Raw genomic sequence first — 26,827 nt, forward strand, 5'->3', positions numbered from 1 at the left:
TAGGGACTATGGTACCTAATTATGAACTAATAAAGGCTGCTGAGATTCAAGTATCACAAAGGTATGTTTTTTGGCTGCCCATAACCACAAGGTGAAGAAAACAAAACACTGGATTGATAAAAAAGAAGGTTACACAAAAAATGCAAACATACCACCCACGGTGTGACTCAGTGGTTGAATGGCGACCTATGAACCAGGAGGTCATGGTTTGATTCCCAGTCAGGGCATATGCCTGGGTTGTAGGCTCAATCCCCAGAGTGGGGCATGCAGGAGGCAGCCAATCAATGATTCTCTATCATCACTGATGTTTCTATCTCTCCCTCTCCCTTCCTCTCTGAAATCGATTTTAAAAATATATTTTACTAAAAGATCAGTCGAGAACTGAAAACGAGGTGACACAGGCTTTATTAGAGGAAAGACTTTCCGGGCTGTCTCGCAAAGGGAGAGCAGCAACCAGTGCAGAGGTGAGCATTCCTTCTGAGGGGAGGAATGGGAAGGAATGGGCTTAGGGTACTCGGTGGGTGCTGACTGGTGGCTTAATGTATGGTCTATATAAGGTATATAGTTAGGCACTGAGGTACTTAGGAACAAGGGCTTAGGCCAGTGGTCGGCAAACTCATTAATCAACAGAGCCAAATATCAACAGGACAACGATTGGAATTTCTATTGAGAGTCAACTTTTTTTAACTTAAACTTCTTCTAGCGCCACTTCTTCAAAATAGACTCGCCCAGGCCGTGGTATTTTTGTGGAAGAGCCACACTCAAGGGGCCAAAGAGCATGTGGCTCTCGAGCCGCAGATTGCCAACCATGGGCTTAGGGTATTTGACAGGTACTGATTGGTGGTTTAATGTATAGTCCACATAAGGTACATGGTTAGGCACTCAGGTATTTCCAGGTTGCAGGTTATGTCATATTTTCTGTTTACTACCCACCAGTTGGGGGAAGGGAGGATCCATCATTTACCAAAAAACAGACAAAAAAAAACCACAACAAAAAAACCCCTAATATATGAAAGTAGAAACTAGAAATATGTAGAGTAGGCACAAGTTTTAGTAACCATTAACTATAAGCAGAATCTTTTGATCTCATATTTGTTTTAAGAGACAACTTTCTGCCAAAACCAGTTTGGCTCAGCGATAGAGCATCGGTCTGCAGACTGAAGGGTCCCGGGTTCGATTCCAGTCAAGGGCATGTACATTGGTTGCGGGCACATCCCCGGTGGGGGATGTGCAAGAGGCAGCTGGTCGATATTTCTCTCTCATCAACGTTTCTAGCTCGCTCTCTCTCTCCCTTCCTCTCTGTAAAAAATCAATAAAATATATTTTTTTTAAAAAAGAGAGACAACTTTCTGAAACATCCCTAAACATGACAGTACTTTATACTTGTTTGTACTGCATAACAAGTACAACACTGAGACGCTGTCGAAAATCTTCTCCGAGAAGAACTTTCCCACCAAATGCAACATTCAAATTCATAATTGTTCTTAATAATCTAGTAATGGTGTTTATAGCATGACTGGATGCCATATAGTGCATTCATCAATAATAAGAAGTTGGGCCTTTTTAATGGTTTTAGCAACTTCACTCGTTATATTGAGTCTAGAAATTGAAGTTTCATTTAATGGAATTGGTCATTTATATTGGGAATGAAAGGTTCTTCCACCAAGAAGTAAATTAGCAGCAATTCGTATAGGCACTATGGGTAAAAAAGTACCACCACCACCTAAAATAATGTTTTAAAACTTTATAAAGGTATGTTTTTCTACTACCACCTGGACCATCCAAGAAAAAGCATTAAGGGTGTACAGTTTGATCTTCGATGGCTGAAGTTATAGTCTGAAAGGCTGCCAACTGTTCATCATTCAGAGAATTTATCAAAACCTCTGCCTGTTGTCGTTTGTACGATTCATCACATGTATTTGTACTCATTAATAAAGGATAGTCCGAACGTTTGAAATGCGAACATTTCATTCCATGCAATGTGAATACCTCTTGAATTTCATCAAGGGCATACATTTCATAGTTCATACAGACGCCTTCTCTTCGGTGTAATTTCCAACAAAAATCTTCAATAAAATGAAATTTATTCTCATCCCATAATTTGTCTGCATCAGAAAGACCTTCAAACACAATATATATGCAAAACAAAAGTTACAGTAGTTGTTTGGGCATATTAAGGATGATCGCATCATCAATTGTATCTTTCCAGACAGTGTCGTCGATTAATAATCCTCGATGTTTAGCAGCTTCACGAAATGTATAAGTTATACCTCCTACAGTTCGCAGGTCAGCAAAACTTACCACACATTTACATGCAAAAGCAAAAGTCTAAGGTAATATTGTCCTGGTTCTTTAAAACTCACACAGTCTACCTAATATTTTATTCTCACCCTTTTGGCATTTTTCTCCATGAGAATTATTAAACACATGTTGTGGAATCTCCCAATAATAATAATCACGCACGTCGGAATCTTCTCTATTCAATAAGAACCAAGCCATGAAAGTCGAGTTATGCCTTTTAGCCCAACCTATACTTTGGCAAAATCATCGGTATGAAAATACAAATTCTGATCATTTGGCAAATGAACAGCTAATCTTGTGATTGCATGAGATTGGTCATGCATTCGCATTGCAAAAAGTCTCCTAACAGCCTCAGGAGCGCTCCCATACCTGGAGTCAATGAAGTCCTGTACTTCGTCATGATTGATATTTTTTTCAGAAATTTGAATATTTGCACAATCGTGCCCTTTATAGAAGTATTTAAATAAATATTTGACACTTTTAATTGATGCACAGATTTCAACGCTCATATGACAGTTACATTTAAGGCACAAATATGGGTTATAAGGGACAATCCAAGTGTTATCAACAACTTTATTTCTTTTTTTAATATATTTTTATTGAATTTTTACAGAGAGGAAGAGAGAGGGATAGTTAGAACAGTGTTTTTCAACCTTTTTTGGGCAAAGGCACACTTGTTTCATGAATAAAATCACGAGGCACACCACCATTAGAAAATGTTAAAAAATTTAACTCTGTGCCTATATTGACTATATATAAAGTAATTCTCTTGAATAGGAATCAAATAAACACAAAGCAAGTATTTTATAATTACTTTATTATGAAATATTAAGTAAACAAAATAGTGAAAAATTATAAAATTCTTGTCTTGTCTGCACCTACGGCACACCAGGCAACATCTCGCGGCACACTAGTGTGCCGCGGAACAGCGGTTGAAAACGCTGAGTTAGAAACATCGATGAGAGAGAATCATTGGTCAGCTGCCTCTTGCACGCCCCCTACTGGGGATGTGCCCGCAACCAAGGTACATGCCCTTGACCGGAACCGAACCTGGAACCCTTCAGTCCACAGACCGATGCTATACCACTGAGCCAAACCAGTTTCGGCGACAACTTTATTTCTAATAGACATGGTGCTACCAGATCTTCGTTTGTATTTGGGATATCGACCAATATTTCCAATGGTCACATTTTGAAATTCTTTCGGATATCCCTTTGAACATTTTCCATTTTCCATACATGGACTATATAGATTTTGTATTCAACACAGCCCATGTACCATAAAGTCGAGGACACTGTTCTACACCCGGAATTTCTGCCTTAACTATAGAGTCAATGTCATCTTCCGTTTGTATGTAATTTGGATTCACTATTTAATATCAATAATATATGAGCATGAGGCAGTCCGTGTTTCTGAAATTCAATGACATGAATTTTAGCTATTATTTTGCCAAATAAATCACATTTACATATATCGTTTGGGCTTCAGACATATTCTGGCCAGGAGGAATTGGGCTCCCTCCTCCCTCCTGTCAGGGTCCCTGACAGGCCGATGGGAGGTGTGTGTGTGTGTGGGGGGGGGCGCTGGCCAGGGAGAGGGACCTTAGAGAGCTGCTTTGTGGTCAGGGACTCGGACCCCCGAGGAGGAAGGGGGTGGGGAGGGCACAGGGCACTGGGAGGAAGAGCCAGTTCCTGGGCCAGCCCATCATCTGCTGGTGACTCTGCTGGTGACCTGGGGACATACATGCGACCCGCATTCAAGTCCGTGTCCAGCAGAAAGGGCACATGCTCCCCCCGCCCCATCTCATAAATGCTGTGGTTGAACCTGAATATAAAAGTAGAAGGGCCAGTGCAGCAGAGCTGAGTAAACCTCTGTGGGAGGCCACCAGTGGGTGATGGGGGGGGGGGGGAGAGGGCAAGGTAGCGCCTGGTCGCCTCTCTCTGCCCACTGGCACCTGCCTTGGCTGGCTTGGTGCCGCCTGCTCGCAGGCCCCGCCCCCCGCCAACTGGCTTTTATTATATAGGATTACATTGCAAATTAATCGTTTCTAATTGAAAGTTGGGTGGAAGCTACCAAATGGCTGAATTAAATGGCTTTTTTTATTGGGGCAAAATATATATAACATACAATTTGCCATTTTTAAGTGTAAAATTTTGTCACAAGGCAAGGGGACATCTATCTGCTCAGATTTCTTAGGTACTTCCCCCCTAGAGACATCCCAGGCACAGATGCACATAAACCCCCTACAGATGCCACATTACTTACCTTGCTGGTGAGAGAGTGGGCGTTTAACATAAAACCGCAAGTATTAGAACATCAACTACAGATGGAGGCAGGTGGGAGCCAGACCCCCTCAGGCAGAAGCACGAATGGGAAGGACTCGGGGTCTCTGGCTACAAACGCCCTGTAGTGGCTCTGTCAGCCTGGGCACTGCAGATGGAAACCCGCCAGGGGATCACATCTGGCCCGGGGCTCCTGGGAAGTACCTGAGCCCTCATCACCAGCTGTCTCCACAGCCTGGCTCCCAGGTGGCCTCTCCTCCCTTCCTGCTCTCGGTCCTGCTCTCAGATACAGTGCAGAGTCCACCTTTCCTTCACTCTGGGGCCGAAGCGCAGGCCAATGGGCTCCTCTGCTCCTTCACCCTCTCTTCCCAAGGGCTGCGTCATGCTCAGCCCTGCCCTGCCTGCATCTCCTGTTGTGAAAAACCTAACTCGGCCTATCTACCAGCAATGAGCGGCTGGCCCAGCTCATCCTTCCAGAATCATCCCCACACACCCAAGCCTGACTTGCAAACCAGGCCAAGATCTTGGGAGCCCAATTGCTAAGGAAATCAAACCCACCAGAACACAGTGAAAGAAACTCAGTGGACCCCACTTGGATAACACCTGGATGGCCCGAGCCCATCCCAACACACACGACGAGGCACGTGAACTCTGGAACAGAGTTCTCCAGGCTCCAAAGCATCCAGTTTCTTTCTTTTTTTAAAGGTAATCAATCTATCTATCTATTTATCTATCTATATACTTATCTATCCATCCATCCATCCTCCTCACTTTAGGAAATGCTTTTGTTGATTTTATAGAGGAAGGGAGGAGAGATACATCAACATGAGAGTGAAACTTCGATTGGCTGCTTCCCACACGCACCCCAACTCCAACCAGGGATCAAATCCATAACTTGAGTATGTGCTCTGACCCGGAATCGAACCTGCTACCTTCTGGTGTATGGAACGACGCTCCAACTGGGCCCCCCGGCCTGTTTCTTGCGAGAAACCTCAGTGACTATCTAGGAGCTGTTCCCCTACCCCAGGCCAGAGGCTCTAGCAGGGGTCTTCAAACTGCGGCCCACGGGCCACATGCGGCCCGCAGAGGAGTCTAATCCGGCCCGCCAGGTTTTTTGGGCAGTGAGCGCAGCCGAGGTGTTACAGTAGGAATTAGTAGTTCATATAGTCCGGCCCTCCAGCTCTCTGAGGGACCGTGATCTGGCCCCCACTTTAAAAAGTTTGAGGACCCCTGCTCTAGTGCCTGGAGCAGAAACCCGCTCTCCAGGACCTGTCCGAAGGCAGGCCAGGGCTTCAAAGTGGAGCCTGAAGAGGCAGCTGGGGAAGCAGGGAGACTGAAGGGCCAGCTCCCACAGCTCCCACATGGGGCTCCCGGCTCTGAGGTTTGTGGTGAGTGAATATATGTAAGAGATAAACAACACAAACACATTATGAGGGGGAGATAAAGCATTTTTGATACATTCTTCTGAAAAAACAAATTACAAAAGTAAAATAAAGACTACTAATAGCCATAAAAACAAACAAAAACCTCATGAACAAAAAGTGAACAAACTTAACAATGAAGTCCTCTTATTGCATAAGTTTGTTTCTTTGACTCTATATAACAATGCCATGTTCTGCCATCTCCTGGGTAGTAAATCACTTCCTGTATTGGAGAATGCCAAATTCAAAAGCTCAGTGGTTGGGTGTCGACCTATAAACGCCTTTGATTCCCAGTCAGGGCACGTACCTGGGTTGTGGGCTTGATCCCCAATGTGGGCCATGCAAGAGGCAGCCAATCAATGATTCTCTCTCATCAGTGATGTTCCTCTCCTTCTCTCTCTCCCTCCTCCCCCTTTCTCTCCCTCTCTCTATAATTCTAAAATTCAATTAAAAATATATATATATATTTTCTAAAAAGTGCTTAGCTTGGAGATCCAAGATGGCGGCAGAGTAAGGTAGAAGTTACACTGACCTCCGCCCAGGTCCAAACTGGAATCACAGCTAAAATATAGAACTATCAACCTGAATAACCAACTGAAGACTGAACATAAGTCTTATAACCAAGAATTTACAAAAGAGTCCACCAGGTTGGCTCAGTGGATAGAGTGTTGCCCTGCGGACTCAAGGGTCCCAGGACATGTACTTTGATTGTGGGCACATCCCCAGTTGGGAGTGTGTGGGAGGCAGCTGATCAATGTTTCTCTCTCATCGATGTTTCTAACTTTCTGTCCCTCTCCCTTCCTCCCTGTAAAAAAATCAATAAAATGTATTAAAAAAATTTTTTTTAATTTACAAAAGAAACCACATAGAAACTTATAGGAGGGCAGAGAGATAGAAAGGGCTGGCCCCACCCCCACATGTGGCAGCTAAAAATCCAGAGGGATATCCGAGCTGCAAAGGTCCTTGTGAGGAGCGTGGGATCTCAACTCCATGCTGGGCTCCCAGACTAGAGCACCAGAGCCAGAAAGAAGCCCACAAACATCTGGCTGTGAAAACCAGCAAGGATTCTCGGGAAGAGACGAGTCTGCTTGAAACCCAGGCGCCCTCTTAAAGGGCCAATGCACAGAATCTCCCTTGTGGCCACTCACCCTGGGCTCCAGCAGAGGGAGGATGGATTGGAGTGGACTGGCATTCTGGAGGACAGACTGGGTTGGGTGGCTCCAGGGAAAGAGCTGAAGGGGCAGCTGCCAGGGTCCCTGTCCTAAGTTTCTCTTCCATACACTCCATCCTACCTGAGTTGAGCACTCCCCTCCATATGGCATCAGCCCATACTCTCAACCACTGTCACCACCCTGCTGAGCTCACACCCTGCGAAGGAATCAGCTTCCGGGGTCCACAATGTATTGTAGATTTTCTTGGAGGGCTTTTTTTTTTTTTTTTTTTTTTTTGTATCTATCTTTTAGCCTCTTCTCATCTTTGCCTTAAAAACAATCAGAAGTACATTTTTCTGTCTTTTAGCTTCTGCTCATCTTTACCTTAAAAACAATCAGAAGTACATTTTTGTATCTATCTTTTAGCTTCTGCTCATCTTTGCCTTAACATGCCCACAACCAAGGTACATGCCCTTGACCGGAATTGAACCCGGGACCTTTCAGTCCGCAGGCCAATGCTCTATCCACTGAGTCAAACCGGTTTCGGTTCTTGGAGGGCTCTTTTTTTTTTTTTTTTTTTTTTTCTGGATGTACATTTTATTTTAAAATATTTTAAAAATATTTCTTAAATATTACATTTATGGGGGGGGGCATTAATAAGTTACATAAGTTTCAAGTGCACAATATATACATCATCTGTATATAGCATTGCTCACCACCCAAAGTCAAGTATCCTGTATTTCAAGCAGCACTTCTTTGCTGCTTTGTCATCTTTCTTTCTTGGAGGGCTCTTGAGGATGAATTCAGAGGTGTCAGAGACTGAGTTGTATGCAGGCTCGGGGCCATCCCTCCCTCCACAAGCACCAAACCAGTGCAGCCCCACAGGGGAGATCTACCAGCCCCACTTTCCCAGCTCCTAGTGGCCCCTACAGAGCCGTCAGCTGGCTATGCAGCTTGGGCCCTTGGTACATACTCTCTTGAAGGTCTCTCCAGGAAGGTGAGACTGAGTTGCATGGCTCTGAGGTGGGGCCATTTCCTCTTGGACACTCGACTGGTGCTACCGTCTCTATGCAGAGCTCTCCCTTCACAAGGCCAAATCTTGGGTGGTTTGGGCCTGATGAACTCTGGTGACTCCCTGAGACTCCACCCCACCACAAGAGCAACTTCATTGTTTATTGCCAGAGCTCATGACTATCATGAATCTGTAAACTGCCTCCTCGAAGATGACAATTAATTTATAACAAAGTAGCATGGCCTTTACTATGTGCCAGGCATTGTTTTTCAATGCTTTACAGATACTAACTCACTTAATCCTCGTAACGACCCTATGAGGCAGGTACTATTATTATCCCCATTGTACAGCGAGGACACTGAGGCACACGTGTTAAATAACAGCAGGGATGTGAACCCAGGCTCCTCAGCTGAGGCTCCTAATCATTACATTATGTGCCTTTAAAAGAAAAAGATAAGCAAACAAATCATGACTGTACACAATGACCTCACATGCACCCTTTTAGACAGCCCTCCTCTCTTCCCCAGGGTGAGGATCAGATGAAAGTAAACTATGACTCTCTGACTCTCCTAACTAATCTCATTATAAGCAAATGGTAGTTTCCAGAGTCAAAGTCACAAGTTCATGTTTGGAACACTAGCATGTAAATGAACTATTTTTACTTAATTACAAAAATGTACTTCTGATTGTTTTTAAGCCAAAGATGAGCAGAAGCTAAAAGATAGATACATTATAGACTGGAATTTAAACATAAAACAGAACCAAGCAAAGCATAAAACATCAGCAACTGTACAGACGTCCTCCCATGCTTGTAACTCTTCAGTTAGATGCCTAATTTCTCTTCTTCTCTAGCCTTCCTAAAAAAGCTTACCTGGCCAAGCATGCCAGGAAAAAAAAGGATGTCTGTGTAAAGGTAAACATAAACTTATTCTACCTCATTAACATTTTGTAAAGTGAGTTATCAAAATTCTAAGGTCGAATGAATTAAAAATAGAAATGAACCAAAAGAAAAGACTTAATTTGTTCAAACTATACTATAGGAAGACACAAATAACGTGACAGGGTAGAAAAACGTGAGCCAGAGACTATTTTGGGGACGAGTAAATAGTGACTGGAGATGAATTAATTGATATCCAGGTTTCACATGTATATTGATCCATTTGGAATTAACCCCAAAAAGTTATATGAAAATGATAAAATAAATAGGGCAGAGAAAATTAAATGGCATATTTAATCCAGCTATGGAAGGGAGATCACCTCCATTTCCCCCCAAAGCCAGAAACGATTAAACGTAAGATGGAAGAGTTTAAATATGAAGAGGAGAACTTTTTATATAATGAAATTAACATTAAGCGAAAGGGGAATAAAGCTAAAGAAGTGACCAGGTTATGTAATATATTTTGAACAGCTAGCTTTTCTGAAAAAGACATGATTTTATAGTCCATCACTCAATGAGTATTTGTTGAGGGGCTAAGGACCAGGCCCTGTTCCAGGAGCTGGGGATGCAGGAGAAAACAAACAGACCCGCACCTCAACCTCACCACCTTAATGCTGGGCACGTGCTAGTATTTTTAAAAGGTCAAAATCCAGAATAACCTTCTAAATGGGTTCTCTCAAACTCTAAATTCAAGGTCACCAACCAAGAAATATAAGTTAAGTTTAAAAATAAAATAATATATACCTTAATAAAAATAGAGATAAAATCTAATACGTGAAGGAGAGAAAGGTAAGACAAACATAAAATCATCTGAACACTGCACCAATCTATAATACTAAAATCACAATATGCTAATTAGACCGGACAGCCAAATGACCTTCTGGACATCATTCCGGATAAAGCCAAGGAGGCAAGGGCGGTTAGGGGAGATCAGGCAAGCAGGCAGAGTGGTTAGGGGCAATTAGGCAGGCAAGCGGTTAGGAGCCAGTGATCCTGGATTGCGAGGGTGCGGGCCAGGCTAAGAGACTCCCCCCCCAACGTACTAATTTCATGCACCAGGCCTCTAGTGTGTGTGTGTGTGTGTGTGTGTGTATAATTATATATATATAATTGGTGCAGTGTTCAGATGATTTTATGTTTGTCTTACCTTTATACTAGAGGCTTGGTGCACAAAATTAGTGCACGGGGGAGGGGGGTTTCTCAGCCTGGCCTGCACCCTCTCACAATCCAGGATCGCTGGCTCCTAATCGCTCGCCTGCCTGCCTGCCTGTTTAATCGCCCCTAATCACTCTGCCTGACTGCCTGATCTCCCCTAACCACCTCTGCCATGGCCCCCGCCTCCTTGGCTTTATCCGGAATGATGTCCAGAAAGTCATTAGGCTGTCCGGTCTAATTAGCATATTGCGCTTTTATTATTATAGATGTGTGTATGTCAGTAGTGGAACGATCCACCCTTTTTACTTGCAAAGGGTGAACAGAAAGCTACTATATTTCTTTAGGACATTTACAAAGAGTTTTCTCCACTTTAAGAAGAAACTGAATAAAAAATAAATGTCCATTGCACCAATATGTAATATGCCACTAGTGGGTACTCCGGAAAACCAACTGGTAAGATGAAACATTTTAAATATTCTGTCTCCATAACTCCATTATATGAAGGGAAATTTAAATCCAGTATTTTACTGGGAACTAAATGCCTCAACAAGATAAATGGTTAAACTACACCTCAGTGATGTCCAATGTAAATATAACACAAGTCACAAATGTCATTTAAATTTTTCTAGTATGCGCATTAAGAAAGAAGAAGATACAGGTGAAATTAATTATTTTTTATTGTTTTTTGTTTGTTTTAATATATTTTATTGATTTTCCACAGAGAGGAAGAGAGAGGGATAGAGACCTAGAAACGTCGATGAGAGAGAAACATCAACCAGCTGTCTCCTGCACATCCCTCACCCACAACCAATGTACATGCCCTTGACTGGAATCAAACCTGGGACCTTCCAATCCACAGACCGACACTCTATCCACTGAGCCAAACTAGTTTTGGCTATTTTTTAATGTTGACACTATTATAGATGTCCCTTATTTCTCCTTTTTACCCAGCCTCACCCTGTCCCCACCTCACCCCACCCCCTTGTCTGAGTGGAATTAATTTGAATAATATAGGGTGTCCCAAAAAAGTGTATACATACACTTTGAATAATTATAAAGACAGTGTTTATTAAAATACATTTCATGCCCTAGCTCACACATGTCAAACACAAGGCCCGCGGGCCAAATCCGGCCTGCCAGGCCTTGCAATATGGCCCGCACCGCGCTGTCATCACTGCACTCCGCTGCGTTCCATCACAATGACGCGCGGTGACATAGGAGGCTTGTGATCTCGCCGGCTGCCTCGCCGGCCACTGTACTTGCTATCTATTACGCATGTGCATAGATAACAAGTCACGCGAGATTCAGGAGGTATGACCTATAGTCCGGCATCCGATGTGGTTGTGCGGGTGGCAGAGCAGAGGAGAGAGTGAGTGTGCGGGCATAAAAAATACACAGCAGAAGCTGCCAGTTCCTGGCATAAAGTGCAGGCATAAAAATCGCAACAGAATCTGCTATCTGTACCCAGCCAGGCATTTATTGACTGACTTTTTTTTTCTCCACTCCATCTGCCAAATCAAGCTATCCCTGTGCAGTTTTCAACTTTTTCCTTCTAACGCAGATTTCCAGTAAACTACATCTTTTACTGCCAATATTGATCCCAAAATGTCCAGGAAAAGAAAAGTTGACGGTGAAGGCAGACAATTTAATGACAAATGGGAAAATGAATACGTGTTTGTGCTTAGAGAGGGCAAACCGGTGTGTATATTGTGTTATGAGACAGTGTCGGTGATGAAAGAGTACAATATACGTCGTCATTTTGACACCAAACATAATGTTAAGTATGGCAAATATACTTTGGAAGAAAAGCATAAAATTGTTAAAGAACTAAAAGGCAAACTACAGCCGAGACCGGTTTGGCTCAATGGATAGAGCGTCGGCTTGGGGACTGAAAGGTTCCGGGTTCGATTCCGGTCAAGGGCATGTACCTTGGTTGCGGGCATATCCCCAGTGGGGGGTGTGCAGGAGGCGGCTGATCGGTGACTCTCTCTCATCGATGTTTCTAACTATATCTCTCTCCCTTCCTCTCTGTACAAAATCAATAAAATATATTTATTAAAAAATAAATAAAAAATAAAATAAAAGGCAAACTACAATCACAGCAGCAAATGTTTACAAAGGCTACAGCGAAAAATGATGCTGCAGTGAAAGCAAGCTTTATAGTGGCTGAAGAAATTGCCCGTACTTCAAGGTGTTTTTCAGAGGGTGCCTTTTTGAAGCAATGCATGCTAAAAGTGTGTGAGCAAGTATGCCCAGACCAGATACAGAGTTTTCAAAATGTCAGTTTGTCAAGAAACACCATTGCAGATAGAGTTCAAGAACTCTCAGGAAATCTATCATCACAGCTGGCCGAACAGGCATGCAGTTATCTCGCTTTTTCACTTGCTATCGATGAAAGCACAGACAACACTGATACAGCGCAGCTGTCCATCTTTATACGTGCTACAAAGACCGACCTCTCTGTCACTGAGGAACTTTTGGATGTAGCTGCCATGCATGGGACGACGACTGGTAGAGATATATTTGAGGCTGTGGAGAAATCTATAAATAATTTTAAATTACCCTGGGAAAAGTTGGTGGGGCTAACTACCGATGGCGCACCTTCAATGTGCGGAGAAAAGAAAGGCTTGGTTGGACTAATGAAGGAAAGAATGCAAAAAAGTCACTGCCACACACCCTTGATTACTTATCATTGCATTATCCACCAAGAGGCTATGTGTGGAAAAGTTCTGGACATGAATGACATAATGACCACAGTCATTAAAACTATTAACTTTATACAGGCACGTGGCCTGAATCATCGCCAGTTCCAGCAGTTTTTACAGGAGGTGGGTGCAGAGCATGGAGACGTGCCATACCACACAGAAGTAAGATGGCTGAGCAAGAGCGCAGTCCTCAAAAGATTTTTTGAGCTCAGAGAACAAATTGCTCTTTTCATGGAAAGTAAAGGAAAGCCCTTGCCTGAACTGTCGGATCCCGCCTGGCTATGTGATTTTGCTATGATGTGTGACATATGCGAGCATCTCGCCCAACTGAATCTGAAGCTGCAGGGACGCAAACAAGTCATCACGAAGATGTCTGACATGATCACAGCATTCCAGCGTATGGAAGTCCCAACTGGAACAGGACAATCTTGCCCACTTTCCCGTTTGTTTGAGTATCTCAACCACTATTTCTGGTACTTTTCCTTGCAGTCGGCTGGCTACCAAAGTTAGCCGTTTACTAAGTGAATTTGAGCGGCGCTTCTCTGACTTTAGAACACAGCACTCAGGCTTTGACATCTTTGCCAATCCTTTTACAGTTGATGTCAACAATGTGCCCCATCACCTTCAGATGGAGATAATCGAGCTTCAGTCTGACAGTGGCCTGAAATCAAGGTTTCAGGATGTTGAAATTGAGGACTTCTACCCTCTACTGCCCCGACTCAATGCCAGAGCTCCGACTTCATGCTGCCCGTATTCTATCCATGTTTGGGAGCACCTATCTTTGTGAACAGATGTTTTCAATAATGAATCTGAACAAAAACAAGCACAGATCACGCATTACCGATGACAACCTCCATGCTGTTTTGCGGGTTGCTACAGCCCAAGAAATAAAACCGAACATTGACTCATTGATCCAGGGAAAATGGTGTCAGACATCTAGCCAGAAAACAAAACAATGAGCATTTTAGGTACATTCCAATATTACTGTTTTGCTTGATACCAATATTACTGTTTTGCTTGATAGCATGTGAGTTGGTTAACAGCACTGTTAAGGAAAAGATTGTTCCACTCATTTTAAATTCACATTTCTGGTTAACATTGTCAGTTTATGACTGTTCAGTAAACCATTCGGCCTGCGATTTAGGCTGGATTTTAGATTTTGGCCCCTTCTCTGATTGAGTTCGACACCCCTGCCCTAGCTGGTTTAGCTCAATGGATAGAGCACCAGCCTGTCAATTGAAGGGTCCCAGGTTCGATTCCAGCCAAGGGCACATGCCTGCATTGCAGGCTCGGTCCCCAGGAGGGGACATGCAGTAGGCAGCCAATCAATGATTCTCTCTCATCCTTGATGTTTCTATCTCTCTCTCCCTCTTCCTTCTTCTCTAAAATCAATAAAATATATTTAAAAATAAAATAAAAGGAGAAACCAAGATGGCAGTGTAGGTGAGCAACTAATCTGCCACCTTGCACAATTTCAAAACTACAACTAAATGACAAAAGTTCTACCAACCAAAACCACAGGAAAGCTAGCTAAAAGAGAAAGGAGCATAAGCGCTGAAAAGATGAAAATCCTAGAGGTGCGCACAGCAATCATTGTTTACTGCACTGGAGGGCGGAGACCTAGAAACGCTGAAAGGCAGAGAGGACTGATGGCAGTCATTGCTGTTTGCCATGTCCTGGCCTAGTGATGTCCTGAGATCCCACCCCGCCCTGAGGCCCCGCCCCATACATTCTACAAACCCACCCAGGCTCCACACAGCTGCTTTTGCATAAGCAGCAAAAATGCCGAGAAAAGGAAGATCTCAAACAAAAGAAATGGAGAACAAAAGACTGGACATAGAGTTCAAAACCAGGGTTATAAGGTTTTTCAATAATTTCCTAGAAAAGACCGATAAATTTAACAAGACCCTAGAGCACATGTGTCAAACACAAGGCCCGCGGGCCAAATCCGTCCCACCAGGCCTTGCAATGTGGCCCGCACCGCGCTGTCATCACTGCACTCCGCTGCGTTTCCATCACAATGACAGTTTATGACTGTTCAGTAAACCATTCGGCCCGCGATTTAGGCTGGATTTTAGATTTTGGCCCCTTCTCTGATTGAGTTCGACACCCCTACCCTAGAGGGTATGAAAAAGAAATTAAACCAACTAGAAATTAAACATACACTGACTGAAATAAAAAATATTATACAGAGACCCAAAATCAGGGATCATCAGGAAAATCTGGTGTGTATTTTATATAATCAAAGATTTGGAATACAAAGAGGCAAAGGACACTCTTCCAGAGAATCAAGAAGAGAAGAGAATCCAGAAAGTTGAAGATAGTGTAAGAAGCCTCTGGGACAACTTCAAGGGAACCAACATCAGAATTATGGGAGTGCCCATAAGAAGAAGAGAGAGAGCAAGACACTGAAAACCTATTGGAAGAAATAAAGACCAAAAACTTCCCCCACCTGGTGAAAGAAATAGACTTACAAGTCCAGGAAGCGCACAGAACCCCAAACAAAAGGAATCCAAAGAGAACCACACCAAGACACATCATAATTAAAATGCCAAGAGCAAAAGATAAGAGAGAATCTTACAAGCAGCAAGAGAAAAACAGTTAGTTACCTACAAGGGAGCACCGATATAATTATCAGCTGATTTCTCAACAGAAACTATTCAGGCCAGACGGGAGTGGCAAGAAATATTCAAAGTAACGAATAGCAAGAACCTACAACTAAGATTACTCTACCCAGCGAAGTTATCATTCAGAATTGAAGGGCAGATAAAAAGCTTCACAGATCAGAAAAAGCTAAAGGAGTACATCACCACCAAACCAGTATTATATGAAATGCTAAAAAGTGTTCTTTAAAAAGAAGGAAAAAAAGAAAAAAGTAAATATAAAAATTATGAACAACAAATACATATCTATCAACAAGTGAATCTAAAAATCAACTGAATTAAAAATCTGAGGAACAGAATAAACTGGTGAATATAATATAATATAATCAGGGGCATAGAATGGGAGGGGATTGATATTTCTCAGGGGGAAAGGGGTGTCTGTGTGGGGGGTATGGAAAGAGACTGAACAAAAATCATATACCTATGGATAAGGACAGTAGGGGGGGAAGGGGAGTAAGGGCAGAGGGGAGAGTGGGGATTAGGTGGAGGGGAAACATGTAATCAGTAAAAAACTTATTAATGAGCTATTTTACACTTAAAAAAAAAACAACACACACAACTAAGTCTGGCTGGCTACACAATAGGATCATCAGGGGAAATCTGGTGTGTATTTTATATAAACAGCACAACTCAATTCGGAATGGACACGTTTCCAATGCTGGATAGCTAATGTGGCTCATGGCTAAAGTACTGGACAGTGTAGCCCAGCAGTTCTGAAGGGAGGGCGATTTTGCTTGCCCAGGGCACACCTGGCAATGTTTAGAGACATTTGTCATTACTAGCATGTAGTGGACAGAGGCCAGGGACACTGCTGAACATCCATCCATCCATCCATGTACAGGACAGGCCCCGAAACTCAGTAGTATCTGTGGCCCCAAATGTCAGTCCTGCTAAGGTAGCTCTAGCTAGCTACACAGCTAAGTCAGTGCTTATACCCTGGTCTAGGTGATGCATTTTATGAGGCATGTTCTTTAAGTTATGGTTCTTTAAACCCCTTTTAGAAGTAACTTTTTAAAGCCTCTCCTGAGAAGGAAGGAGGCCCCCATCTCTATTTCCTTCAAGGGGCACCATCTATAGACTGAATGCCTCTCCGTGGCCAGATGGCACAGACACAGGGCGAGGTGTCCACACCAGTTCATTCTTTCCAGAGGGGAAACACTGTTTGATCCAGGAGCTGAGAAAACATTAAACAAGGAAATACAGTTGCCATTTATATCTTCCTAAGGACGACATGGCTAGGAAACAATGGACATTTTCCCTCCCTATCAAAGTGATACCTGGCTAGGAAACAATGAACATTTTTCCTCCCTATCAAAGTGATACCATCGGGGCAGGGTGGAGACACTTGGGAGAGCTAATAGGGGACAATGAAATTCAGGTTCTGCTACTGTGCAAAGGTCAGGGAAGCACACAGTCACCTACGTGCCCATCTGGCGAGGAAAACAAGAAACATTCGATCCATGAGCAAAGGGCCATGCTTGTGCAAGAGACGTTCCCTGCTGTGCGCACCCACACCATCCCGAGGCTGCGATCATCGGGGCACCCGCTGCCCTGCGGGGCCCTGGGACATGGGTTTGTCCCGTCTCATTTTCTCAGGCTGCCAGAGCGGAATGTCTGCTGACAGGGCAACCAGGGGCTTCCCCCTGCAGGGAGGCCTCCGCAGGGGCCAGAAATCATTCTCCAGGCTGAGCAACCCCTGCTGACAGCGGCACAACAGCAGGTGGCCTTCCTAAACCGGGAGACGGAGGGCTCATCCAAGTTCTTAGGAATGCAGAGAGGGCAGGCAGCGACTGGCAACACCCAAGCGCCTCGCATTTCCCCGGGGGATTGAAGGCGGCAATACCCCTTCCTGTCCAGTCCCCGGGGCATGATCAGAATGGACAGGCCTCAGATCCTACAGGATCTTCTCCCTCCCCTCTCCTTTTTTTTTTTTTTTTTCATACTTCCCTTTGCCCATCTTACTTTTTTTTTTTTTATATCAATCTTTATTGTTCATATTGTTACAAAGGTTCCTCATTTCTTCCCCCCTCCACCAGGTTCCCACCCCACCCTCCGCCCCCTCCCCATCCCCCATTGTCCTCATCCATAGGTGCAGTTTATGTTCAGTCTCTTCCTCCCTCCCTTTCCCCGATAGTAAATCCCTTTTCAGATAGTAAATCAGTTACTTAGCATTTTCTCATATCAATAATACCACCACATGCCCAATGATACATTTCACACAAAAGACATTTCCAAATAGGTCAACCAGCCTCATCCAGGCCCCACCCAAGGCACTCACAGATCAACACAGATCAACACCCCAGCGCTATACTAACTCAACACATCCAGATCTAAGCCTTCATCGCTTGATTCAGCAGACCCTCAAGTTCCCACAAAAGTTTCCAGCCATGTCTGAGAGGCAGCCGTGGGGCAGGGGCAGGCGAGGAGCGAGCTGTTCCAGGCCTGGCTGTTCCGGGCCTGGCCTCTGTTGCTCTGGTTCGTTCCACAACCAGCTGCTCCAGGTCTGGTCACCGCCGCTCCCGACCTAGTTGCTCTGGACTTGGCTGCTGCTGCTCCGGGCCTGGCCACACCGGACCCGGCTGCTCTGGGCCTGGCTGCTCCGGGCCTGGACGCTCCCAGCCTGGCAACCACTGCTTTGTGCCTGGGCACTCTAGGCCTGGCCGCCGCTGTTGTAACATTCTGTCCTTTTTTTTTTTTTTTTTTTTTTTTTTTTTTTTAAAAAAAAACGCATTTATGTTGCAATGTTGGCTGGTGAGTTAAGTTCTGACTTAGTCTTTGATTTTTCAAGATCTTCTTTGTATTCTTTCTTAAGTAATTTTACTATCTTTTGCTCTCACTTGATTTCTTCACATTGAGAACTTCTTTGGTTTCTTCCTCCTCATCCTGGGAGCTCAGCAGGTTGGCCTGTGGCACCCCTTTGTTCTCCGCGGGCTCCTGCGCTGCTTCAGCCTGTTGCTGGGGTCGGCGCCGCCCAGGAAGCAGCCCCCGGCCTTGGCTCCGTTGCCCGCGCTCAGCGGTCGAAGGCTCAGGGGCACCCCCCACCCCCCGGGGGCCCCGTCGCCCGGCTCCCTGCCGGCGCCCGGCTGGCTGGTGTCCGGTAGGGGCTCCTGCTCCCTGTTGCATTCCTCCAGTCTGGAGCTTTTTTTTTTTCTCCTTCCCGCTAGGGGAGTCTAGGATCAGAGTCAACAGACTGTCCTCTGCGCGTAGTGCGCGCGACTCTGGGGGCTCCGCTTTTCGCCGATCCACTGGGATTCCGCCTCACAGCCCCGTCTCCCCCTGCCCGAGCCTGGGTCCCAGGGATTGGCCTAGAACTGGGGTTCAGAGCAGTCCGGACTGAGGCTCAGTGCCTCCGGAGGCTTTGTTTCTTCCAGCTAGGGTAATCCAGCATCAGAGTCAACATTCAGTCCTCTGCGCGCAGTGTGCGCGCGACTCTGGGGGCCCTGCTTTTCGCTGCTCGCTTGGGGTTCCGCCTCACAGCCCCGTCTCCCCCGCCGTAGCCTGGGTCCCCAGGGTCTGGCCCATAACTGGGGCTCAGCACTGCCGGTTCGGGGGTTTAGCCCAGGCTGGGGGTTCTATTTCCTTCCTGCTAGAGAACGCCAGGTAGCACCCAGCCCTCTTCTCCTCTCTGGCTGCGACCTCTCCGCGCGCACGCGCGCGTGCGTGCGAGCGCGCAGTATGTCTCTGTACCTTAGACTTTTTTTCAGCTCCTCTGATTTTCCTTCTGGTTTTCTCTTTCCTTCTTGTTGTATTATAGAATTTTCAGTCAGTCGACTACTTGTAGCTCTGGGCGATGTCCACTCTACATTTTAGTTGTATTCCATTGAATTTGTTGTGTGCTGCTGTGGTTAGATGTCTACCCGAGCAGCCATCTTGGATCCTCTCCTCACAAGTACTCTTTTTTTTTTTTTTAAAGATAGAATCAGTGCTATATTTTATTGATTTTGTACAGAGAGGAAGGGAGAGAGATAGTTAGAAACATTGATGAGAGAGAGTCATCGATCAGCTGCCTCTTGCACACCCCCTAATGGGGATGTGCCCGCAACCAAGGTACATGCCCTTGACCGGAATCGAACCCGGGACCCTTCAGTCCCCAAGCCGACGCTCTATCCATTGAGCCAAACCGGTCTTAGCCCTCCCCTCTCCTTAATCACAAGGTCTTAACACCAACACGGAACAGGCAGCCTCTTCTTATCAACCTTTTCTGTACTGCCCCGGTCCCATAGCTGCCTTGATGACAAACCTCTTGGGAGACATCTTTTTAAGGGGACCTGTTGTCCAATTTTAGATACAGGTTTCAAGAGACTCAACATATTAAAAACTAAATTAAAAGGAAATTAAACTTTTATTTTAAATTTAAAAAGATGGTGTCCTCCCAAGGACAGCTGACATGAGGCTTCCCCATCGTCCCTACCCTCAAGTTAAAGAAACTACCAAGGACATTCCCACTCCCAATTCTCAAAACATCCTTGAGTATTTACATGCTCCTGACCATCTCAAACTCTTCCCTAAAGAACTTCCGAACAGCGGCCACTTCAGTCAAGAGGGACAGAAAAATTCTCCAGCTTAGCAGCTATGAATTAACCCATGCATCACATCGGTAACTACCTGTTCACTCCTGATGCTGCAATGCCTCGTGCTGAGGATCAGCTATTAATGCGCCAGTGAGTATAACTGCACAACATCCCCACAGTAAAACAGGTGTTTTCCCACACTTCATAGTCTGGTATTACTCTATGATCAGCAGAAATTTGAGGGCTTTTAGTTGTTTTATAAATACACTAATTCCCAAGGAAGTTATTCAAAGTTCCTATTACGCTGGTGTGTGAGATTAACTTTGTTGTTACAATGATAAGGTTTCAAAAGATTACACTGAGCCTGAATCACAGGGGGAAAAACCTCACCGGGAACACTGGAGCCCCGTTGTTTGAGAGGAAGAGACTTTGTCCCAGGGACCAGGGCAGAGGTTCTGGGTGCTGGCTACACAACAGAATAACCAAAGAGCTTTAACAACTCCAGCCCCAGAGACTGGCTTAACTGGCCTGGGATAGGGTCCTGCATCGGTATTTTTTCAAAGGCTCTTCAAACGACTTTAATAGGCATCCTGAGCTGAGAACCACAGATTTAGATAGATGAATACTGGTCTTTTGCATTTGACAAAAATCCCGTAAGTTCAGGCTTTGGCTTAAAAAAAATTTTATAGCCGAAACCAGTTTGGCTCAGTGGTAGAGCATCGGCCTGCGGACTGAAAGGTCCCAGGTTTGATTCCGGTCAGGGGCATGTACGTTGGTTGCGGGCACATCCCCGGTGGGGGGTGTGAAAGAGGCAGCTGGTCGGTTTCTCTCTCATCGACGTTTCAAGCTCTCTATCTCTCTCCCTTCCTCTCTGTAAAAAATCAATAAAATATATTTTAAAAATTTTTATAAATAAAACTTTCTTCAGTGCCATGTGTATGCTCATGTTAAATGCTTAGTATAAGACATCAGTGGTTCCATCATGTGACCCCGGGACTGCAGAGCAGGCTGGAAATGCTGACAATGGTGAGAAGCAAACACAAAGGTGAAGATTTGAGCAGTTTGGCTATTCTTCTCCTTAGTTTTCTTAGTTACGAAAATTAAGTGATTGCTAAACACCATGTCTGCTTTGGTAACAGAAGTTTTTATCTGATAGAACTGAGTTAAGTTGATTCTTTGAACAGCTAATACAAAAAATAATCTTATAATTTAAACACATATAACATCTACTTATCTAAATAGGCTAACTCCCTACAAGGGGGTGAAAAACAGAGAGAAAAGCTTAATCCTGCTAATCAGTGAGCTTCAGTGTGGCAAATTAACATTAGTCTGCAATTTTTTGTGTGTGTGTGTTTTTGTTAATCTTCACCCAAAAATATTTTCCCACTGGTTTTTAAAGAGAATGGAAAGGAGAGGGAGAAAAAGAAAAACATCAAAGTGTGAGAGAGACACATTGACTGGCTGCCTCCTGCATGCATGACCAGGGCCGGGGAATATGCGTCCAAGGTACAAGGTGCAGGCTGGTTTCCTGTTCTAGCATTGACCTTTTATTTTCGATTAAGAGAGAGGAAATGAATGCTGAGGCATTAAAGAAAAATTCACAGAAGGCTACCTAAAAGCAGAACCAAGATTTCATTGAAAAAGTTTTCGTTAAGTATTTGTAACTTCCAAGTTATCTATCTTAACCAAATAAAGCTGGGGTATTTAAAACTGCTTAAGAAATAGGAAGCTTGAGCATCTACCCACGTACCAGAAGATCAAGGTTCAATTCCTGGTCAGGATACATGCTGGATTGTGGGCTAAATCCCCAGTGGGGGGAGTATGCAGGAGGCAGGTGTGATTCTTCTTCTTCTTCTTTTTTTTTTTTTTTAAAAAAAGTACTTTTATTGATTACAGAGAGGAAGGGAGAGGGAGATAGAAACATCAATGATGAGAGAGAATCATTGATCAACCACCTCCTGCATGCCCACACCTGGGATCAAGCCCACAACCTGGGCATGTGCCCTAACCAGGAAACGTGACCTCCTGATTTATAGGTCAACGATGCTCAAACACTTGAGCAACACCGGCTGGGCCCGATCAATGATTCTCATCATTAATATTTCTGTCCCCTTCCTCTCCCTTCCTGTCTCTGAAATCAATTAAAACATATTTAAAAACAAAACAAACAAAAAATAAACAGGAAGCTAGTTCTAATACTTTTGTTCCTCTTTAACAGAAGCTCCTTTAACTACTCACGCCAACAGGCTATATTTACTATTCCCCTTAGGCAGCATTTCCTAGCAAGGCAGCAGCAGCCCTGCTGCAGACAGCGTAAAGGAGCTCATGATCCAGGCCACCTCAGGAGACCCGTGCGCTGCAGGTTCAGTCACCACCCAGCAGAGCCACTTGGGTGCTGCACCAATAGCAGCACTGTTGTCATCTCTAGCAGAGAGCTCTGGCCTGCTATTGGTGGCCAGCACCTGGCACCAGGCCCCATACCCGTATCATACACACTGAGCTCTATGAGGCTTTATGGATGGAGGGGGGAGAGGAGGCCGCCCAGAGCAGGTGTTCCTACTCCTCCAGTCACTGGTTGTTGAGAAAATGTGCTGAGTCACTGAGTGCCAATCAAGAGTAAAAAAATGCAGAGACTGCAAATACTCATCTCCTTCATCCTGCCCTCCTCCTTCCTAACAGCAAGAAGACTCAGGTAATATTCTTAACTCTGAAAACACTAGGGCATGGACAAATCCACACACCCTGAGTCCCTAAAGAAAAGCTTTCAAACTCTCAAAAATCTAAGGCACTAAACAAAACTACTTCATAACAATAACTATCTCTGGGTAGAGGGGATAAGGGTGATTTCTAGGATATAATTTGAAAACATTTCAACTCACTAATTATGAAAACTCCAAGGTTCAAGGGTCAGCCCAACACAAAACTAAAGGAAATACTAGATGAAGGTCACTGGGCTTTGTGAATACTTGCTCTCTCATCTTCCTAGAGGCAGAAGAGTATAACTCCAAGGTCGGCAAACTACGGCTCTCAAGCCACATGAGGCTCTTTGGCCCCTTGAGTGTGGCTCTTCCACAAAATACCAAGGCCTGGGTGAGTCTTTTCTGAAGAAGTGGCATTAGAAGAAGTTTAAGTTTAAAAAATTTGGCTCTCAAAAGAAATTTCAATCGTTGTATTGTTGATATTTGGCTCTGGAGACTAATGAGTTTGCCGACCACTGCCCTATCATGGTAGAAAGAAAATTCCACCAATGGAACACTTTTGAGCGAAGAGGAAAAAAAAGAGCAGTCATAAGGGCACATGAACTTGGGTTGACTTCTGCTTATTATCCATTCTTCCTCCTTTTCCAGGTTAGATATGCTAATAAAAAACAAGTCACCCTAAACCCTGGTCTGGGAGCAGTAAGAAAACAACTGCATCCTAGAAAAACTAATTGCACTGGACAAAAAGTTGTTCCTAAAGTGTTAACTAAAATTTTTTATTGGCAGTTCATCTCAGGATAAAATCTCATATCAGGAAATGAACCTAAAGCAGTCAAATTATAGTACAAAAATTAAAATTAAAAAGCTATCAAGATTACATTATGAAAATTTCAAAAGCCTCCTAATATTTAAATCAAAAAAAGGGGGAAAGTAGAAGAATATCATGTAAGGAAAAATATCCTGAAAGTAAATTACATCTAGAAAATTTGTACTTTAGAAAATTAATTGTAATGCTATCAGCAAGACACCCATGAAGAACACACATGGTATCAAACAAGCCAGAGGAAAACCATTTGGGCAAAAAATGAAAAAGGATCCCAAGTCAAATTTATAGAAAATATTATTTTATTAACTTTTGGTCAAGAGTATGATTGTATATTTTCAGAAAACAACTCTGAGACCATGTGGATTCTGGCAATTGACAGGACTACTCCAACCATGAAGACAGAAGAGAAACAGTCCAGAGATGGAAGATGCTGACAACGCCTTGCCATAATAGCAGTCAGCAGCTGTGTATCACTGCAGGATGCCCAGGACCAAACCAGAGAGGGGTGAACCTGCATCACCACCATTTGTCCACCATCCAGAACTGAAATATCATTGCTGACATATATACATAAGGAACTGTTTGACATTGAAATTGGGTCTCAAAAGAACTGGTGGCCCAGAAAGAAGCTCACTACAGACTGATGCATATACCTTTCAGCATAACGATTATTGCTTGTCTCATCTTTGATTCTTATATTTCCAGTAGGACATGATCTCACTCATTTAGGGGAAATGGTGAACAACATAGACTGATGAACAAGAACAGACCCAGAGACAAGGAGCCATGGGTCAGACTGTTGGACCTCAAAGGGAGGGTGGGGATAAAAGGGAGAGATCAACCAAAGGACTTATGTGCACACATATAAGCCTAATCAGTGGTCAAGGACAATAGGAGGGTGGGGGCATGAGTGGGGGGGGGTATGGAATGAGGGTTTGAAGACAAATATGTGATACCTTAATCAATAAAGAAATTTAAAAAAAGAAAAATAAAGTAAAAAACAAAACAAAACAAAAAAACACCTACATAATAAAAAGGTTTATAAAGCATTTGTCTTGCTTTTGCTTAAATTTTAATTTAAAGCAACTAAAATCCAAATTCCCTGGCCTATTATCGAAGAGCATCATCTGAAACTCACCAACCTGTCCCTCTACCTCTATGACTTCACACTTCATGCTCAAAGCCAACAGCGTCCTTAGTTGGCCCTCTCCATAACTCTTTCTTCTGCCAGGCATGCTCTTCCTTTCTCCAAATTCTACCCATTCCTCAAATCTCCAATCAAACGTTACCTCCTCCTAAAGTCTTCCCTGACCTCAAAGACTGAAACACTCCCTTCTTCTTCATATTAATATCCATAGCATCTAAATGACAGTCATCTATGTTGTACATGCTTCTGAGTTTAAGCTTCTAGTGGAGGACAGGCAAGCCCAGCGTCCACGTATCTTTATCTGCATCAGACCACTTCATTCCCTGCTGTGCACCTATCTTGGAGAGTGTTCAAATGTTCATTGATTTAAGAAAACGAATAAATATCTCATTTAAAATAAACAAATAAACAAACCAGGGCTCATGGAGTTATGTGATCTACATGTGCATATATATGAGTGCAATCGTAAGAAAAAGAAGCTGTGCCTGAACGTGCCTCAGACACAGAAACAGTGTGAAGGAGTGGTCATAACAAGACATAAATCTTCATGTTTACTGAAATAATGCCAGCCCAAAGAACTAACAGCAACAAAGGAGATCCCGATTAGCACTTCAGGATTAAAGCGTGTCTGCTAAGCATGGAATTGTGTGTGGCCACAGCATTAACTTAATAGTCCTAAACAAACGAAGGTGTTAGTCACCCCATCGTTGGGTGACTTCATTATCTCTGAGCAGAGGTGATACAAATATCTTAAGATGTGACTGAGTAGAGCAATTTTCCCAAAGAGTATTTCAAAGGAAAGATTTGGCCACAATACTAAGAAATGGGCAAACTGTGCACTCTGCAACTTTGCTTACAGAATGAAAAAAAAAAAAAAAAAAAATCACCGGCCTGTTTAAAATCAGAATCTGATCCTCGGCGCTTCGCTTCCGACTTCTGTTTAACACAGTTTCAGGTCAACTGGGCCTATCAGAGGCTAATGGTGGTGAGTAAAACCTTGTTCCTTGGAGTAGATTTTTCTTTCTGAGGGACAGTAACTACACCTGGCAATTGGAACGTCTGGTTTTCTAATATAGAAATGATGGCTATGATTATATGACATGAAATTTTAATCTCTTATCCAATTACCAGCTTACATTTTAAAAAACGATATGCTTTACGTAGCCATTGTACTTCCCAGCTACTTAAAGAATTCATTTTTTATATCATCTCTGAATCAGAAATCTTTGGTCATCCTTTTGGTTCCATCTATCAGCCAGCAAACTATGAATATAGCAGACAAATTCAAGATCTATAAATCTTGAGAAATTCTGGTTTTTGACAGGTTAAATGCAAGAGCCAGAAGGTGGCATGTAAACTTGTGAAAGCATTTTATATGTATTCACTTTAGTGTGTATAAAAACATTGGTTGCATAAACCTATGATTTGATTGCTTAGATCAAGGCTAAGCAAAAAGAAAAAAAAACAACTAATGAAAAATATTTTAAGTAATGAAAGTTCTGAAGGAACAAAGATATGGTAAATACTAAAAAACAAACAAAACAAAAAAACCCACAGGATTCAAACTTCCAAGTTTTAGAAAGATAAAAGGATAATAAAAATGAAATTCATAGACTCCAGAAATTTTATAAAAGTGATATTAGCCTTCCTGTTTCGTTAACATGTTAGCGGCCAGCCTGTTTTGTCTTCCGGACAGAAAGTATAGCGTCCGTCAGTCACCAAGGGAGGGGTTACGATAAGGCTCAATCACATGAAGTAAACTTGTCTGATGCCTCACTTTAATTTGGGGGACAAAAGGTACAACAGTGACTCTATTTCCAGTTCTCCACTTACAAAGAAAAAGCTGACTGCTGCCACTGCACATCCCAATGTCAACTCTTCTCTACCCAACTGGGAGGGATCCTGTCCCCAGAAATTTCACAGGACCACACCCCAGCTTCCCAGGTTTGACCTCTTCCTGCTCAACAAGCCATCTTTGGACAAGCCTGCACACTCCCAACGCTTCATCTACATCAGG

The 26,827-nt window shown here is 43.6% G+C and overlaps 1 protein-coding gene, 1 long non-coding RNA gene and 1 other non-coding gene across 4 annotated transcripts in view; all 3 read right to left on the reverse strand.

The window, feature by feature from the left end:
* ABCC5 (ATP binding cassette subfamily C member 5) overlaps positions 1 to 26,827 on the reverse strand; it is a 99,692-nt gene that overhangs the window by 66,091 nt on the left and 6,774 nt on the right. The window lies entirely within an intron of this gene.
* On the reverse strand, positions 10,532 to 10,662 carry LOC118725144. Its single transcript, XR_004989885.1, has one exon. It is a non-coding gene; the product is annotated as a small Cajal body-specific RNA 24 (non-coding RNA).
* On the reverse strand, positions 22,225 to 25,806 carry LOC118722319. Its single transcript, XR_004988966.2, has 3 exons — positions 24,686 to 25,806; positions 23,351 to 23,548; positions 22,225 to 23,140 (listed from the first exon to the last, which is right to left on the reverse strand). It is a non-coding gene; the product is annotated as an uncharacterized LOC118722319 (long non-coding RNA).

The sequence above is a fragment of the Pipistrellus kuhlii genome, unplaced genomic scaffold (genome assembly GCF_014108245.1).
Source record: "Pipistrellus kuhlii isolate mPipKuh1 unplaced genomic scaffold, mPipKuh1.p scaffold_m20_p_2, whole genome shotgun sequence".
NCBI classification, from domain to species: domain Eukaryota; kingdom Metazoa; phylum Chordata; class Mammalia; order Chiroptera; family Vespertilionidae; genus Pipistrellus; species Pipistrellus kuhlii.